The following is a 7,466-nucleotide window of genomic DNA, read 5'->3' on the forward strand; positions in this document are numbered from 1 at the left end:
TTTTGAATTATGGTTTTCTCAGGGTATATGCCCAGTAGTGGGATTGCTGGGTCATATGGTAGTTCTATCTGTAGTTTTTTAAAGAACCTCCATACTGTTCTCCATCGTGGCTGTATCAATTTACATTCCCACCAACAGTGCAAGAGGGTTCCCTTTTCTCCACACCCTCTCCAGCATTTATTGTTTCTAGATTTTTCTAGATTTTTTGATGATGGCCATTCTGACTGGTGTGAGATGATATCTCATTGTAGTTTTGACTTGCATTTCTCTAATGATTAATGATGTTCAGCATTCTTTCATATGTTTGTTGGCAGTCTGTATATCTTCTTTGGAGAAATGTCTATTTAGGTCTTCTGCCCATTTCTGGATTGGGTTGTTTGTTTTTTTGTTATTTAGCTGCATGAGCTGCTTGTAAATTTTGGAGATTAATCCTTTTTCAGTTGCTTCATTTGCAAATATTTTCTCCCATTCTGAGGGTTGTCTTTTGGTCCTGTTTATGGTTTCCTTTGCTGTGCAAAAGCACTGAAGTTTCATTAGGTCCCATTTGTTTATTTTTGTTTTTATTTCCATTTCTCTAGGAGGTGGGTCAAAAAGGATCTTGCTGTGATTTATGTCACAGAGTGTTCTGCCTATGTTTTCCTCTAAGAGTTTGATAGTTTCTGGCCTTACATTTAGGTCTTTAATCCATTTTGAGTTTATTTTTGTGTATGGTGTTAGGGAGTGATCTAATCTCATACTTTTACATGTACCTGTCCAGTTTTCCCAGCACCACTTATTGAAGAGGCTGTCCTTTCTCCACTGTACATTCCTGCCTCCTTCATCAAAGATAAGGTGACCATATGTGTGTGGGTTTATCTCTGGGCTTTCTATCCTGTTCCATTGATCTATATTTCTGTTTTTGTGCCAGTACCATACTGTCTTGATTACTGTAGCTTTGTAGTATAGTCTGAAGTCAGGGAGCCTGATTCCTCCAGCTCCATTTTTCATTCTCAATATTGCTTTGGCTATTTGGGGTCTTTTGTGTTTCCATACAAATTGTGAAATTTTTTGTTCTAGTTCTGTGAAAAATGCCAGTGATAGTTTGATAGGGATTGCACTGAATCTGTAGATTGCCTTGGGTAGTAGAGTCATTTTCACAATGTTGATTCTTCCAATCCAAGAAGATGGTATATCTCTCCATCTGTTTGAATCATCTTTACTTTCTTTCATCAGTGTCATAGTTTTCTGAATACAGGTCTTTTGTCTTCTTATGTAGGTTTATTCCTAGGTATTTTATTCTTTTTGCTGCAGTGGTAAATGGGAGTGTTTCCTTATTTTCTCTTTCAGAGTTTTCATCATTAGTGTATAGGAAGGCAAGAGATTTCTGTGCATTAATTTTGTATCCTGCTACTTTACCAAATTCATCGATTAGCTCTAGTAGTTTTCTGGTAGCATCTTTAGGATTGTCTATGTATAGTATCATGTCATCTGCAAACAGTGACAGCTTTACTTCTTCTTTTCCGATTTGGATTCCTTTTATTTCCTTTTCTTCTCTGATTGCTGTGGCTAAAACTTCCAAAACTATGTTGAATAAGAGTGGTGAGAGTGGGCAACCTTGTCTTGTTCCTGATCTTAGTGGAAATGCTTTCAGTTTTTCACCACTTAGGACGATGTTAGCTGTGGGTTTGTCATATATGGCCTTTATTATGTTGAGGAAAGTTCCCTCTATGCCTACTCTCTTCAAGGTTTTTATCATAAATGGGTGTTGAATTTTGTCGAAAGCTTTCTCTGCATCTATTGAGATGATCATTTGGTTTTTCTCCTTCAATTTGTTAATGTGGTGTATCACGTTGATTGGTTTGCGTATATTGAAGAATCCTTGCATTCCTGGAATAAACCCAACTTGATCATGGTGTATGATCCGTTTAATGTGCTGTTGCATTCTGTTTGCTAGTATTTTGTTGAGGATTTTTGCATCTATGTTCATCAGTGATATTGGCCTGTAGTTTTCTTTCTTTGTGACATCCTTGTCTGGTTTTGGTATCAGGGTGATGGTGGCCTCGTAGAATGAGTTTGGGAGTGTTCCTCCCTCTGCTATATTTTGGAAGACTTTGAGAAGGATAGGTGTTAGCTCTTCTCTAAATGTTTGATAGAATTTGCCTGTGAAGCCATCTGGTCCTGGGCTTTTGTTTGTTGGAAGAGTTTTAATCACAGTTTCAATTTCAGTGCTTGTGATTGGTCTGTTCATATTTTCTATTTCTTCCTGATTCAGTCTTGGCAGGTTGTGCATTTCTAAGAATTTGTCCATTTCTTCCAGGCTGTACATTTTATTGGCATAGAGTTGCTTGTAGTAATCTTTCATAATCTTTTTTTATTTCTGCTGTGTCAGTTGTTACTTCTCCTTTTTCATTTCTAATTCTATTGATTTGAGTCTTCTCCCTCTTTTTCTTGATGAGCTGGCTAATGGTTTATCAGTTTTGTTTATCTCTCAAAGAACCAGCTTTTAGTCTTATTGATCTTTGCTATCGTTTCCTTTATTTCTTTTTCATTTATTTCTGATCTGATTTTTATGATTTCTTTCCTTCTGCTAACTTTGGGGTTTTTTTGTTCTTCCTCTAATTGCCTTAGGTGCAAGGTTAGGTTGTTTATTCGAGATGTTTCCTGTTTGTTAAGGTAGGATTGTATTGCTATAAACTTCCCTCTTAGAACTGCTTTTGCTGCATCCCATAGATTTTGGGTCATCGTGTCTCCATTGTCATTTGTTTCTAGGTATTTTTTGATTTCCTCTTTGATTTCTTCAGTGATCACTTCGTTATTAAGTAGTGTGTTGTTTAGCCTCCATGTGTTTGTAGTTTTTACAGATCCTTTCCTGTAATTGATATCTAGTCTCATAGCGTTTTGGTCGGAAAAGATACTTGATACAATTTCAATTTTCTTAAATTTACCAAGGCTTGATTTGTGACCCTTGATATGATCTATCCTGGAGACTGTTCCATGAGCACTTGAGAAGAATGTGTATTCTGTTGTTTTTGGATGGAATGTCCTATAAATATCAATTAAGTCCATCTTGTTTAATGTATCATTTAAAGCTTGTGTTTCCTTATTTATTTTCATTTTGGATGATCTGTCCATTGGTGAAAGTGGGGTGTTAAAGTCCCCTACTATGAATGTGTTACTGTCGATTTCCCCTTTTATGGCTGTTAGTATTTGCCTTATGTATTGAGGTGATCCTGTGTTGGGTGCATAAATATTTACAATTGTTATATCTTCTTCTTGGATTGATCCCTTGATCATTATGTAGTGTCCTTCTTTGTCTCTTGTAATAGTCTTTATTTTAAAGTCTGTTTTGTCTGATATGAGAATTGCTACTCCAGCTTTCTTTTGGTTTCCATTTGCATGAAATATCTTTTTCCATCCCCTTACTTTCAGTCCGTATGTGTCTCTAGGTCTGAAGTGGGTCTCTTGTAGACAGCAAATATATGGGTCTTGTTTTTGTATCCATTCAGCCAATCTGTGTCTTTTGGTGGGAGCATTTAGTCCATTTACATTTAAGGTAATTATCGATATGTATGTTCCTATTCCCATTTTCTTAATTGTTTTGGGTTCGTTATTGTAGGTCTTTTCCTTCTCTTGTGTTTCTTGCCTAGAGAAGTTCCTTTAGCAGTTGTTGTAAAGCTGGTTTCGTGGTGCTGAACTCTCTCAGCTTTTGCTTGTCTGTAAAGTTTTTAATTTCTCCATCAGATCTGAATGTAGAGTAATCTGCTGGGTAGAGTAATCTTGGTTGCAGGTTTTTCCCCTTCATCACTTTAAATATGTCCTGCCAGTCCCTTCTGGCTTGCAGAGTTTCTGCTGAAAGATCAGCAGTTAACCTTATGGGGATTCCCTTGTGTGTTATTTGTTGTTTTTCCCTTGCTGCTTTTAATATGTTTTCTTTGTATTTAATTTTTGACAGTTGGATTAATATGTATCTTGGCGTATTTCTCCTTGGATTTATCCTGTATGGGACTCTCTGTGCTTCCTGGACTTGATTAACTATTTCCTCTCCCATATTAGGGAAGTTTTCAACTATAATCTCTTCAAATATTTTCTCAGTCCCTTTCTTTTTCTCTTCTTCTCCTGGAACCCCTATAATTCAAATGTTGGTGCATTTAATGTTGTCCCAGAGGTCTCTGAGACTGTCCTCAGTTCTTTTCATTCTTTTTTCTTTATTCTGCTCTGCAGTAGTTATTTCCACTATTTTATCTTCCAGGTCACTTATCCGTTCTTCTGCCTCAGTTATTCTGCTATTGATCCCATCTAGGGTATTTTTAATTTCATTTATTGTGTTGTTCATCATTGTTTGTTTCATCTTTAGTTCTTCTAGGTCCTTGTTAAATGTTTCTTGCATTTTGTCTATTCTATTTCCAAGATTTTGGATCATCTTTACTATCATTATTCTGAATTACTTTTTCAGGTAGACTGCCTATTTCCTCTTCATTTGTTAGGTCTGGTGGGTTTTTATCTTGCTCCTTCATCTGCTCTGTGTTTTTCTGTCTTCTCATTTTGCTTATCTTACTGTGTTTGGGGTCTCCTTTTTGCAGGCTGCAGGTTCGTAATTCCCATTGTTTTTGGTGTCTATCCCCAGTGGCTAAGGTTGGTTCAGTGGGTTGTGTAGGCTTCCTGGTGGAGGGGACTAGTGCCTGTGTTCTGGTGGATGAGGCTGGATCTTGTCTTTCTGGTGGGAAGGTCCACGTCTGGTGGTGTGTTTTGGGGGGTCTGTGGACTTATTATGATTTTAGGCAGCCTCTCTGCTAATGGGTGTGGTTGTGTTCCTGTCTTGCTAGTTGTTTGGCATAGGATGTCCAGCACTGTAGCTTGCTGGTTGTTGAGTGAAGCTGGGTGCTGGTGTTGAGATGGAGATCTCTGGGAGATTTTCACCATTTGATATTATGTGGAGCTGGGAGGTCTCTTGTGGACCAGTGTCCTGAAGTTGGCTCTCCCACCTCAGAGGCACAGCCCTGACTCCTGGCTGCAGCTCCAAGAGCCTTTTATCCACATGGCTCAGAATAAAAGGGAGAAAAAGTAGAAAGAAAGAATTAGTAGAAGTAGAAAGAAAGAAAGAAAGAAGGGAGGGAGGGAGGGAGGAAGGAAGGAGGGAAGGAAGGAAAAAAGAAAGAAAGAAGATAAAGTAAAATAAAGTAAGATAAAATATAATAAAGTTATTAAAATAAAAAAATAATTATTAAGAGGAAAAGAAAAACAAAAAAGCAACGGACTGATAGAACCCTAGGACAAATGGTGGAAGCAAAGCTATACAGACAAAATCTCACACAGAAGCATACACATACACACTCACAAAAAGAGGAAAAGGGGAAAAAATCATAGATCTTGCTCCCAAAGTCCACCTCCTCAATTTGGGATGATTTGTTGTCTAGTCATGTATTCCACAGATGCAGGTACATCAAGTTGATTGTGGAGCTTTAATCCGCTGCTCCTGCGGCTGCTGGGAGAGATTTCCCTTTCTCTTCTTTGTTCTCACAGCTCACAGGTGCTCAGCTTTGGATTTGGCCCCACCTCTGCGTGTAGGTTGCCTGAGGGCGTCTGTTCTTCGCTCAGCCAGGACGGCGTTAAAGGAGCCGCTGATTCGGGGGCTCTGGCTCACTCAGGCCGGGGGGAGGGAGGGGCACGGAGTGCGGGGCGGGCCTGCGGCGGCAGAGGCCGGCGTGACGTTGCACCAGCCTGAGGCGCGCCGTACGTTCTCTCGGGGGAGTTGTCCCTGGACCCTGGGACCCTGGCGGTGGCGGGCTGCACAGGCTCCCCGGAAGCGGGGTGTGGATAGTGACCTGTGCTCGCACACAGGCTTCTTGGTGGCGGCAGCAGCAGCCTTAGTGTCTCATGCCCGTCTCTGGGGTCCGCGCTTTTAGCCGCGGCTCGCGTCCGTCTCTGGAGCTCCTTTAAGCAGCGCTCTTAATCCCCTCTCCTCGCGCACCAGGAAACAAAGAGGTAAGAAAAAGTCTCTTGCCTCTTCGGCAGCTCCAGACTTTTCCCCGGACTCCCTCCCGGCTAGCCGTGGTGCACTAGCCCCCTGCAGGCTGTGTTCACGCCGCCAACCCCAGTCCTCTCCCGGAGCTCGACCTAAGCCCGAGCCTCAGCTCCCAGCCCCGCCCGCCCCGGCGGGTGAGCAGACAAGCCTCTCGGGCTGGTGAGTGCTGGTCGGCGCAGATCCTCTGTGCGGGAATCTCTCCGCTTTGCCCTCCGCACCCCTGTTGCTGTGCTCTCCTCCGCGGCCCCGAAGCTTCCCCCTTCCGCCACCCGCAGTCTCCGCCCGCGAAGGGGCTCCTAGTGTGTGGAAACGGCTCCCTCCCACTGGTGCAGGTCCCGTCCCTATCCTTTTGTCTCTGTTTATTCTTTTTTCTTTTGCCCTACCCAGGTACGTGGGGGGTTTCTTGCCTTTTGGGAGGTCTGAGGTCTTCTGCCAGAGTTCAGTAGGTGTTCTGTAGGAGTTGTTCCACGTGTAGATGTATTTCTGGTGTATCTGTTGGGAGGAAGGTGATCTCCGCGTCTTACTCTTCCGCCATCTTCCCGGAAGCTCTCAACAGAACGTGATTATTATCTATTGTTCTAAGGTCTGTTCATCTTCTAAAAAGATAGGCTATATACATTTGCACTAAGGGAGGAAAACAAGTATCATCAGCAAATACTTTAAGCCTCATTATTGAAAAAGCCTGATACGCATGTGCACACACAGGTACATGTGTCTCCAAGATGACTGCAGTTTATTTTGCAATCATTCCGTGCGCTAACATCCACTTTGAGTCCGTTTCTCCCACCAGTTTGTAAGCTCCATGACTCCAAGAGACTGGAGACCAGGGTCTGTTTTTGTTCAGAAGTGTAGTCTTCCAGTAACAATAATTCTCACAAAGAAACAAAGAGCACCAGTAAGAGTAGCTACGTAGGTAAATATGTATAAAAGACAGCATAAGTTTATCCTTGTTAGTAACTTTTCCTTCTATGTGATTTAAAAGATAGCTGCATAAAGCAATAATTATGAAACTGTTCATGGGCTTATAATTCATAAAGGTGTATAGTTGTAGGACAATAATAACATGAGGAAAAGGAGTGATACTGAAATAGAAAAAAAATTGGAGAAAATAAATAAAATACAATAAATCCTTGAAAAAAAAAAAAGTGTAGTCTTCATGCCCCGAATATCAACTGATACAGTGTAGATGCTCAGCAAACATTTTTTAAATGAATGACTGCCTGAATGCATCTTACTAACCTGCAGTTTCTAGTATCATCCTTTTTTTCTGTTTTGTTTGTTTGAAAAATACTGTGTTTAATATTTTCTGATTGTCAGCCTCTGACACACAGTTACTCTGGTCTTCCTTTATCTTGGCTTGGTTTCCATGCTCCCCGTTCACTTGTTACCTACTTTTCTTATGAGTCCACATGATACATAACACTTAAGGACTTTTAATTTAGTAGAACACAGACACAGGGGATTT

This window comes from Orcinus orca, chromosome 15 (genome assembly GCF_937001465.1).
Source record: "Orcinus orca chromosome 15, mOrcOrc1.1, whole genome shotgun sequence".
Lineage (NCBI taxonomy): Eukaryota > Metazoa > Chordata > Mammalia > Artiodactyla > Delphinidae > Orcinus > Orcinus orca.